General features: G+C 42.9%; 1 protein-coding gene across 3 annotated transcripts in view; it reads left to right on the top strand.

Moving 5' to 3' along the window:
• BPTF (bromodomain PHD finger transcription factor) overlaps window positions 1–12,384 on the top strand; it is a 1,660,779-nt gene that overhangs the window by 183,866 nt on the left and 1,464,529 nt on the right. The gene's annotated exons all lie outside the window — the stretch shown is intronic.

Genomic DNA, 12,384 nt, shown 5'->3' with positions numbered 1-12,384 from the left:
GGGACGTTGCACCCAATTTACCGGTTCAATTGGTATTCCCTTCCACACCACCCCCCTTCACTTTTTCACAGTGTGGAGCCTGCGTCACATGAGTCACGCTGCACGATTTGAGCATTGAGTCACTATGTTCCATTTGACTTGAGCTGTTTTTTCTGTTTTTATATTTTTTTCCCCTACCTCTAGGTCGCCTAAATAGAGCAGGACCCCTTGGCCCTCTTGTCCTCCGACCCAGCGAGGTTGTATGTGCTTTCTTTATAGAGAATTAGCATTGAGTTCACTTTTCTGTGTAGTACTTTAATTTCTTTTTTGGTCCTGACGAATCGCCTCCGGCGAGAAACATGTTGACCACACTAGGGGGTAGAGTTATTGCTCTGTACACCTTTACAGTCTCTAAACTCCCCTCCCACCCCTTTTAACTAAGGAATCAGCCACGTTATTAAAGTTGCAAGTGGACTGATTACCTTTTTTATCGCTTTCACTCACCACTGCACTGACTACACCTCTTTCAACCTCACCCACATCCACCTTCGGCAAGGAACTAAAAGAACCCCGTCAAAAGAGTACCTTTGGGGACTCCGTCGGACATTGCAGCGCCGGTCTGACGAGGGGCAGTGAGCCGATGATGACACCGGACACCCTCTAGTAAGGGTGTGTTTCACGCTTCTTACTTTGGGTGTGTGAGGCTCTCTAAGTTCCGACTAGGGAACCCTCCTTTCGCAGCCACGGTATTCAATATACCAACTCCTTGCTCCACACTGTTCAACACCCCCTGGGGAACTTTGTACTCTGCTGTTAGCTCTACTTTTGGACATGTACACTGGACCCCATTAAATATCGTCCTCCCCTGTTCCCCCCTTTTGTTAAAAAATTGGAATTGCTGTGACATTTACTGTTGACAGTTCTCTTTTCTTCACGTGGGATGATCTGTGTGGTTTCAGGACTAGGTGGATGTTCTGACTTGCTGTGTCCATTGTAATATATTTTCCTTCAATGAATTTTCCCAAACACAGTACCATGATGAGCCAAAGCAGGAGGAAAAATACACCTAGACCGAACCAGAACTCTAGCCAAGGGGAAATGAGGTAGATTTCCTTCAGATGTTGAAAGAGTTCAGTTGCTTTTTCTTTAAAAGACTTTTTTGTTTCTGGCATTACTTCGGGCTCATTTTCATCTTCAGAGAAGTTGTCGAAGTTGATGAAATAACCAGAGGCAGTTCTGTCAATTGATGGGATTGTTCTTTCAATCTGTCTTTCGGTAGCACTTTCTGATGCCACATTATTGTAGACTGGTGTTGTTTCTTGACGAACTGTTTCAATCTTTGTTTCAAGAGACACGAGTTCCATGGCTGTATTGCATAGTCCTTCATTGTGCACTGCAGGCTGATCGAATGTGATTAGTCTTTCAGTTTGAACCTCTTGGATTGTTGCAAGTTTGGGTATTCTGTTGTTTCTTGGGAGTCCACTGGGCCTACTGTTGATTATAGGCCACATGCTTGTGGTTTTACCAGATCGATGGACACGACTCTGTTCTCCTTTTTACCAGCAAGGGGCGGTAGCACAACTGATCTTGTTCCGGTGACTGCTAAGACAGGTACTGCTTTTCTGTAAGAAGGCCCAAATTCCTTCTTCACCGCGATCTTTTCTCTGACTAGATCCCCAATCTTTGGAATCCAGACAGGCCTTGCTGGGGCTGTTGCGGGTGGTGCCTCGTCAGTGGTACTTGGCTGTTGCTTTAACTTTATGTTGCTTAATGATTTTCTTGTTTCATTCAGTTCCTGTAAAACAGCCAAACGGTCTTTTACATCAAAGTGCTTTGTTTCTTCTTGTACCACTGACATCTGACTATCGAGGTCCTGAACGTTCATTCTAATTCCGAACAATAGTTCGTATGGGCTGAAACCTTTTAGAGAATTTCTTGGCATGTTGTTAAGACTAGTCTGGACACTTATTAAATGTTTGACCCACCCAGCGCCTGAACCTAATACCTTCGCAGTTATAGATTGCTTTATGTCACGGTTTTTTCTTTCTACCACACTATTCCCTTCGGGATGCGACGGACAAGAATACCGCAACCCAATTCCCATGCTGGCCATGCCTCCCTATAGGCTCGAGAGCTGAAAGCAGGACCCTGGTCAGAATGGAACGTGGTAATTGCGTATGTGCCGATAAAGACTCGCAAATCTTTTATAACCGTTCTAGCGTCAGCCGAGCGCTGGGGCCACATCCATATGAACCTCGTACAGGAATCCACTGCTACCATGATATATCTATAGTTACCGTCCCTTTGTAGGGGACCACAGTGGTCCAGGTAAACGCATGCAAATGGTTTATCCGAGATGAGAAGGGGTGTCTGCGCTGGTCGTTTCACTGTTGATACTTTTATCCTTTGGCATATGTCGCATTCTAATACATACTTTTTAGTTTGTATTCTCAAGCGAGGCCACCAATATCTCTGTTTTAATAGTGATACTGTTGCGGAAACGCCAGCGTGTGCAGAAGCAAGCCCTTCGTGTGCCGCGTTGATTAGTCCTAGTCTGTGTTCCCTGTTTGGAATTACTCTATCCCCCACTCCAGGGATTCGAGCAAAAGGAACATTATTTGTATCCGTTAAGTACAAGTACTTTTTAGGAAAGCCTTTTGGGAGTGTTTTCTTATCATCTTTTACTGACGTACTGACAGCTTGTAGAATTTCGCTGTCTATTTTTGTTTGTGACCGAGTTATCGCAGCTACGGAAGCCGTTTGCACAGCTGCCTTCGCGGCTTCATCAGCCAATGAATTCCCTGCAACGTGAACGCCATCACGTTGATGACTCAGTGTATGTATCACGTGAGTCTTTTGTAGTTCTTTCTGTAAAAGCACTACCTGTTCCCAAAGCATTTTATGCTTTATTGTGCCACCTTTTGCATCTTTGAAACCATTTTCCACCCAATTCTGCAAGTATTCATTATAAGATTGTACGCAATAAAAAGAATCGCACACTATTAGTGTGGGGAATTCGCGATCGGTATTTTCTAGCGCCATCTTTAATGCTACTAATTCAGCTCGTTGAGCCGAGCAATCTCCTAGAGATTGTGTTTTAGTGACCAATGGTCTAAATTTTCCTTTGTGCCAGCGACCTTTAACAATCGCGCACGCAGCACTGTAAGCTTGCTTACCCCCAACTGCGGGTTGTGCTGATCCGTCAGTATATATAATACTTCCGTATTCTTCGAGAGGCAGGATTTCAATTGGCAGAGGACATTCGTATTCATATTGTAAAAATTCCTGTGTTTTTAAGTTAGGATCAAATTCGTAAACTACGTCTGTTGCAGCAAGAGAATTAACCCACTGAATCCATCTCGGATGCAAAGCTTTAGCATTAGGAATGCTTGCTTTAGTTACCGCTTCTAAAGCCGGTATGGGTGTTACGATTATTATTCGTTTACCTTGTGCTAGGGGCCTTTCTTTCGCTACAGCAGTCTGAACCGCAGTTAGAATTTTCTCAGTTGAACTGAATTTTATTTCAGCCTTTGTGTACAAATGTGATTTGTAAGCTATTGGTACCTTTTCTCCCTCATTAGAGGTTAGGTACGTGAATCCGCATCTTCCTGGGATGACTCGGATTACAAGATCACGTGTGTTGTCACGTGTATCTAATTTTGTTTTTGCTAACATGTCTGTTTGCAGTGCTCTCAAAATTTGTGTGTTTTTGAGTCCAATTGATTTGTTTTAAATCAGGTTTAATTAGTTCGTAGAGAGGTTTAACCCTCTCTGCGTAATTTAGTATGTAAGTTCTTCCGAAATTCAGAAAACCTAGTATTGATTGTAAATTCTTCAGCGTTTTTGGAGCTTGGAGTACAGCGCACTTCTCTAAGAAGTTGTCCGCTAGGCTTTTCCCTTCACTTGATAATTCGTACCCTAAAAATAGTACTGTCAGATGGGCAATTCGGGACTTTTTAAAGTTGAATTTGTAACCCTCTGCTGCGAACCCAAGTATAATGGTGTTCACTCTTTTCAAGTGAGTATCCAAGTCGTCGTCTGTGAGATAAATATCATCTACGCAAGATAATGCTTCATCATCATAGATTTGTAGTAACTCTGTTACCCTAGCTGAGAATAGTCCTGGGCTGTTCTTGAACCCCTGTGGGAGTCGACAGAATTTTTTCTGCGACCCAAATGCAGAGAAAGCGGTCAAATATCTGCTTTCTGGTGCAATGTTTTGACAAAAGAAACCATTAGAAATGTCTAATGTCGTTTTGTATTTTTTCCTAACTATATTATTCATTAGGGCTGCACTATGCGAGTTTTGTACTGCAAAAGTTTTGCAACATGTATTAAGATGTCTGTAGTCCAAAACTAGACGATATGAATTGTCTGGCTTGGAGACAGGAAACAAAGGATTGTTCATTTGAGAGGTGCATGTTTCAATCACCCCCTGGTATTCAAGTTGATCTAAGATCTCCCTGACCTGTTTTTTAGCTTCTTGCTTTATAGGATACTGCCGCTGGGCAGTTGGTTCACTTTTTAATTGGATTTTGTGAGGCGGTGAATCCTCATCCCATCCTACGTGATTTTTATACAATGCAGGTGCCTGGGCTACTGCCCATTTCCTTGCATATGTGTATTTTTTATGAATCGGAATGTGATTCGAGAAGGCAGGCATAATCACTTCTTCGCCACGAGGGCACTCCCTGACAAACTCCGGGGGCCAATCTTTTTCAGCTAACAGAATATCATAGCCTTTCGAGAGCTTATCCCAAAATAGACCCTTAATTTTCCTAGTCTTATCACCCTCTATACGCAATGTTATTTCGTATATTTTATGGGGCTCGCTAAGTCTGGTGTCGGCAGTTTCAACCTGAATGTATTCATTCGTGTCCACTGTCTCCAGATGACTCATCAAGGTCTTGCGCGCTATACTGATTTCTGCTGCACTGTCCAACATTGTCAATGCCCACTCCCCGTTTTTCAACTGTGTCCTCAGTATTCTCGGCATGATTGATTACTCTAATACTGGCTACCTTCTTTTTCTGAAATTGAGATTTCTTATTTTGAGCAGGTTCCTTGTCTTTGGACTTGGTGTGCTCTCCTGGGTCTGACCGTCCTCTTCTTTCCGAATTCTGTGGAAGAGATCGAGAGGGACGTGTATCAATACTTTGATATCTATCAGGTTTTTTTAGATTATCCCTATTTCTAAGGTTATATCTTTTCTCAGAGGGCTCCCGTTGGGGAGACTGGCGTTCTCGAGTCGGAGTTCTTTCCCTCCGTCGAGGAGACCTTCCTCTGGACTGGAAAACTTTTTCCTTGGGAGTGGATTGTTTATTTCCATCCCAGCTCTTTTTAGGAGTGTTTAAATTATTTTTAATAAATAATTTTTCAGGATTTTCGAGCAGTTGGGGCTTAACTGGTTTTCCACCCAAGCTGTCTCTACCTAATTCTTCATAGCATTTTTCTATGATTTTTGCTAGCTCAACAGGATCTTTTATATCTGTTTCCCTCAACTTCTGGCGGATCGCCACAGATGCTGCTTCTCCCTTAATGTTGGCTAATAATATAGCCGTGACCTGCTTGAAGTCTTTCAGTAATTTCATACCTAGATTTAAAGCGGGCTCTGGACCGAATTCATTTTGAATCTGTTTTAGCACTTCTGGTATTACCGCCATAGACGGAACACCGTGTGTTTTTGTGTAAATGGAAGCAAAGACTGTACCCCAAGTGTCGCAGTCCTCCACGTGTGGTGCGATTCCCATAGGAAGGCAGATGGTCAAGATTCTGTGTTTCTCAATAGGGGTAGTATCAGGAAATACTGCCTCTATTTGAGTGATTTTCAGGGCTAACCAGAAAGGAATTTGTTCCCGTTTTACGGGTGTTTTACCAAGACATGACTGTATGTTCTGTGGTGTAATTTTATTTGTGTTCCCCTGATGAGGGGTCAGCTGATGTGAATTAACAGCTGGCTGGACTGTTGCAGTCCGTATTACATATTGGACTAATTGCCTATGTATTTTTATTAATGTGTTTAGCTGTTCTAACAGCTCTTCTCTAGACATTCTTGTAATGTCAGGATGTGGTGTGTAGCTGGCTAGAACCGGCCACGTGGCTCCTGGTCTACCTAGTGGACCGAGCCTAGTTATGTAATCATTGTGTTTTAGGGCGCCATTAAACCAGAACAGGTGCTCTTGAAATTTAAGTGGGATTTCAATCTCCTCGAAAGGAGCGTACTCTCCCGGAGGTTCCTCTATTTTGTAATAGTGAAACTCTTGTGTTATAGCGTTTACCGCTGGAAAGTTTATCCATGAATAGAATACCTCTGTCTGCCGATACTCGTGAGCCTCTATCACGAAAATTACTGTACCACCCTGAGGTGTCAGTCCGTGTTCTATAAGTTTTAAAGTTATAGATCTTCTTAACTGGACCGGGATGATAATAGCATCCGGGTCTGCCTGTAGGAGACTCGTGTCTTCCTCTATTAGTATGGAAGCCAGCCTAGCTGCTCCTTCATTGTCTGACATTTTATAAATGCAGTTTTTGCAGAGTAGGTCTCCAAGCAGACAAAGATTAGATGCACAATATTTTGGAACACTGTATCCTTCAACGTTGAATAAACCAGAGCTTTACATAGGAATCTCTTCCTACTAAGGTCGGGCGGATTTTAACCTTTCACCCACTCCAGACGTCTATTGGAGTATTTACGGGAGAAAGGGGTGTGAAATATGCACGACTGAGTTACTCTATAAGTCTTGCGTTAGTTTATCGCCTTACCAAACGTTAGGGCGCCATGTAGTGTAGTTCCTAGTTTCCCACTAGGCCCTGCGCATTGGAATAACATAAACAGTAGTATCGACGTGGAACTGCTTATATTCCAGGTCTCCACTGACTATGCTAAACTTAATTAGGTTGTGTTACCAACTAGCTCAGAGGTCACTGGAAACTTTCTTCTCTGCATAGGAAGTGATCAGCTTCCCTGGCACAGACAAGAAGGGATTCAGTTTTCCAACAACCGTGCAACATGACAACTTTGCTCCTCAGATCAAGAGTCGATCTCTAGGGTCGTGTGAAACAATAGACACAGATTTCACTCAGTCAGTTTAGTGCAGTTTACTTTCACAGTATGTAGAGAATAGAGAGACGGGCGTGTATCAATAAAGGGTTAACATTTATTGAACAGTCTTTCTTCTCGTACAAGAGAAATGTATTGCCACAATTGCAATAACTGTTATTATAAAAAGTACGTACAGTAAGATAAGTATTGCGAAATAGAACTGTAAAAGCATTGATATGGTTTCTTAGCCATACAATGGTTTAAAAGTAATAGAACATATATACAGTCATATATACATTAGGCTAACATACTCGACTGGTGCTTCTAACTAAGCCTACCCCAGTGTGCCTGACCTAAGCCTAACACGTGAGAAGGGGGAGTAAGTAAGTAGCTTAAGTTAAGTTGGTTTTGCCAAGGTTTGTTTCAAGAATTCTCGTCTAAGGGTTTAGTCAACACCATACCTCTGAATAGAATGATGGAGGATTGGTATCTCCTTCAGGGGTCTCTCTCGATATCCCAGTCACCTGCGAGGGTAAACTGGAAGCGCCGGGACTGGATTTCTCTGCACGAGAAATGCAGCGGCTTCTCTCAGCGCGTCGAGGAAGGAGGGGTGACAGCGTCCGCGGGCAGCTGGGCTGGATGTCTTCGCAGAGGACGGCTGCACGGCTCCTCAAGCGTACTGCACCATAGGTCGCGCTGTAGCGGCGATAATGGTAATCAGTAGCTTCACCACCACAGGATAGCAGGCTGCAGCGACAGAGTGCTAGTTTTTACCAACACAGGGTCATGCAGGCAGCTGGCATCAGCAACAGGTTCGCTCGCTCATTGCTTAAGGCAACGTTGGTAATATTTATACCTGACAGGTGCCGGGTTTGACGCAAGTTTGCTGGACATAAGACGTCAATTAAAGATGTCACTAGGAAGTGGCAGTTATCAGTTGCTCATTAGAGTTCCATTACTAATCAAAACATAGCAAGCGGGGATTTCCAGGTTTGCTGAGTTTTTATCTTGTTGAAGAACTCGGAGTGTTATCTAGGAATATCAGATAGTGACTGCTGCTCTGTCATTGCACTAATTGGTCGCAAAGGAAGTAGCAGAGAGTCATGCTGGAATGTGGCTCTGTTCGTGTGAGGCCAGAGATGACTTTACAGAAAATCGCACTTGAACGGTTATGCCAATATAGGGAATAAATGGCTTTATAGCCGAATAGGGGCATAAGGTCACAGTATCGATCAGGAACCTAGATAAGCACGCAACACTTCTACCGCTTTTTCCTGGTAAAAAAGAAGTTGGGAGAGTGGTGTCCCATTTTGGACCGCAGAAAGCTCAACAAATTCCTGCTAAAGAAATCCTGTTGCATGGTCATTCTTCAGGAGATTTTATAACTTATGAACCGTTTAGATTTTTTAGCAAGCCTGGATTTGTAAGACACATACTTACATATCCCTATCCACCCCAAACATCGAAAATGTCTACGTTTCTCTGTGGCAGGTGCGCATTATCAGTTCAAGGTCCTTCCTTCCCTTCGGCCTTTACTCAGCTCCACAGGTTTTCACCAATTGTCTTGCTCCCGTGGCAGCATTCCTATGGCTTAAAGGCCTACAGATATTCCCAAACCTCGACGATTGGCTGGTAAAAGCCCCTTCTCTTTGTCAGACTTCAGAGGACATCTCTTTCTGCCTGCAGCTATTCCGCTCTCTGGGACTGGCAGTCAGTCTTCAAAAATCTATTCTAGCCCCTTCTCATCAGCTAACGTTTCTGGGTGCGCTACTAGACAATCTACAAGAGAAAGTCTACTTGTCAACAGAAAGGCTGAACACCACAACCTTTACAGAAAAAATGTGCGCTTCTGTACGTCTCCTCAAATAATTTCTCGGGATGATGTCTTCCGCCATTCTCATGGTACCTAATGCTCGACTAAGAATGAGACCAATTCAAGAGCAGTTGGACGCCCAATGGCTTCAGATATCAGGATCATTCGACCACATAGTTTGAATAACTCCTGTTATAAAGGATGCCCTCCTTTTGTGGCAATCACCTCCCATCTCTCTCTGGGAATGTCATTCCTGTCTCCTCTTCCGAAATTTGTTCTGACAACAGATGCATCTTTGGAAGGTTGAGGAGCACATCTACAAGGCCTCCAAATGAGTGGCGGCAAATCGAGTCCCTCTCTCTCTCGCCAAGATGCATATCAATTTTCTGGAAGTTCGTGCAATTTCTCTAGCCCTCCAGTCATTCCTTCCAAGGATAAGGGCATCCTCCGTTCTCAGACGTACAGACAACACCACCTAAATGCATTATCTAAACAAGCAGGAGGGAACAAGATCTCTGATCCTATCTTGGGAAGCCCTAAATATATGGGAATGGACTTTGCAGCATCATATAACTATCAAGGCGGAGCATCTCCCAGGTACAAAAAACAACCTGGCAGACACTTCTAGCAGGTTGAGTTAAATGAATCATGAGTGAGAACTCAACCAATTGGTCCTCAAAAACATCTTCCAGAAATGGGGAACTCCCAACTTGGACCTGTTTTCATCTCAAGGGAACCAGAAATTCTGGTTCTTTGCCAGCAGGGAACCTCAGACAGGGTCATGGGGGAATGCGCTTTCGATAAGATGGTCAGGAATCTTTGCATACGTTTTTCCCCCATATCCTTTGATCTCCAGAGTGTTGATGAAAATGAAACGGGAACCATGCCAACTCATTCTCATTGCTCCACGTTGGCCTCGTCCGCACTGGTTCACGGAGCTGCTCGTACTTTCGCAATCCAAACGCCTTCCTTTGTCAGTCAACCGACTGACAATGAACAAAGAGCAGATCTGCATCCGCACCCAGCTTCTCCTCAATTGCATGCCTGGAACCTGAATACAATGAATACAAGGACTTAGTTATTCCTCAGGATTGTAAGGATATTTTGTCAAGGGCAAGAGCTCAGTCTACTACGAAAACTTATCAACTGAAATAGAAGCGTTTTGCTCTTGGTGCCATAGCACTGTTACTCACCCTCTTCGCTCTTCCCCAGAAAGAATTCTGCCTGATATCTTATCTCCTATAAGAGTGCACCTCGCAGCTATTTCTTGATATAGACGGATGTCTGACGCCTCTTCTCTTTGTTCTGCCCACAGAATCAAATAGTTCATGAAAGGCCTTTTCAGAACTTTTCCTCCTATTAGGCCTCCTCCACCTGAATGGCGTCTTAATGTGGTTGTTTCGCAATTAATGAAACCGCCTTTTGAGCCGATCCACAAAATAGAGCTCTAATTTCTCTCATGGAAGGTGGCTTTTCTTCTCACACTTACTTCGGCCAGACGAGTAAGTGAAATTCAGGCTTTCACCATTAAAGAACCTTACTTACATTTCACAGAGGATTACATAATGTTACGGCCAAATCCTACATTTATTCCAAAGGTGCATTCCCAGTTCCACCTTAATGAACCTGTAATCCTGCGCACTTTTTTTCCACATTCTTCATCTCCAGCGGAGAAGTCTCTTCACTCTCTAGATGTAAAATGGTGCCTTAAGTTTTATTTGCAAAGGACAAAGCATCTGCGCAGAACTGATCAACTCCTAGTATCATATGGACCTGTTAAACTTGGATGCTGTTACAACAAGCATTTGCAATGCAGTAGGTCTCGCTTTTAACAAGTTCGAGCTATTGACAATGTAAATAACAATGATTTTTATTTGTTTTAAAAATCAAAACATAAATAAGACATTATCATTTGCAACGCTAATAGCTTAAACTTTTGAAAATGTGAGACATATTGCATTGCAAATGCTTGTTTTTATAAATTGCAAACTCTGCAAAAAGGTATTGGAGCGCTTTTTGGAAAGTTGTTGCAAACCATTATTATTGAAGTAGTTATAGGGCCCTCAACAATAAAAGCAAGTTTATATAAAGCAAAAATTATTTGGCATCAAAAAGCTCACATTGCCACACTAGTCTCTGGCACTGTAGGAATAGTTTTGTGCGGAAGTGTTTCTTGTGAAAATCAAAAGGTCTTTACCGCCAGACCCATAAACAGGTATCCCAAGATCATGCAGAGTCACTGGCAAAGCTGGGACTGGACAGAGTGAGAGGTTCTAGAACAAGAGCCATCCGGTAAAGCACCAGGACAGCTTTCCATCTAAAAAGCCATTGCAAATGTGAATGTGCCTGAGAGCCCTAAAAAAAACCTCTGTCGCCAACTATTTAGGCAATGAGTCTGAGAGTATGGCTTGATTGATTGCTCAAAGATGATTAACTCATTGGGTTGTTTGAGATGACACAAAGTTCCAATAGGAGAGCTGGGACTAGTCTAGGGCTAAGAATAGAAACTAGAGTTTAAGCTCAAACTTTCCTGAATGCGAGACCTATTTCATTGCAAAGAAGGAGCCGCCATTGTCCTGGTTGCTTGGAAAGTGAAAGCACACACGGCCTGCTGAATAGAAGAAAGGTGTCGTGCCTGCAGTAGGGCAAAACCCATTTGAAGAAAATGGTGCTTACGGATTAAATAAAACATACTGTGTCACAGCGGAAGTAGAAGGCCAGTTGCCATGGGAGGTTTCAAATGAAGACAAGGTGGTACTAAGGAGGGACTAACAAGGCCATTAAGGAATCCAAAGCCAGCATTTACGGCAGGTAACTGCTCAAGCCAATGAAAAATATGGGCGTAGCTTCAAATCCCTAACAATACAGCATGCACGCTGCCTTTATGCTCCACCTAAACAGCGAGTAGTAATGTGAATAGGGTTCAAAATGGATTAACAGACCTGCCAGCATACAAAACTATATTACACAAATCTAGATTACTGTGTGAGAAAGGGGCATCCCCTAGAAGGCCTCATGCTAAGAGGCAATCTGCCTCCTTCCCACACCAACCCCCTTTTCCAAAAAAAGAAAATGGTAATGGCTTTTTAAAAGTGTATCTCTATTGTAATTAATAATAGTAATTTCCAATTTGTATTATAAGCATTACTAATATTATTACTATCACAATAGTGTAGTAATAGTAATAATAGTAGTGATGGTTATGGTATTCAGGGGTGTGGAATTTATTAAAATATCCTGTTGTCCATGGGACAAGTAGCTTCATAAATCTGCTTGTCCTTTAACAAAACCCACTTGTCCCTTTAGTGCCATATAGTGCACCGTCAAATAATGGCAGCAGTCTCGTCATAAAAGAGTTTTGGCAATTGCCACTCTAGTTATGTCAGGCTCATAGTATAGACGGATTTGAATACTAACAAATACCTTATTTTGCATCCTTTCTGCAAGTCTACATGCTGGGTTTGGAGGTAGCAGTAAGCAATATTTACAGGGTTAGAATGCTCTTTCGAGTCTATGCAAACCTACTAACGCGCATATTTTGAGGGTTATC

The sequence above is a fragment of the Lissotriton vulgaris genome, chromosome 7 (assembly GCF_964263255.1).
Source record: "Lissotriton vulgaris chromosome 7, aLisVul1.2, whole genome shotgun sequence".
Classification (NCBI taxonomy): Eukaryota; Metazoa; Chordata; class Amphibia; order Caudata; family Salamandridae; genus Lissotriton; species Lissotriton vulgaris.
This window is presented reverse-complemented; position numbering and strand designations above follow the sequence as displayed.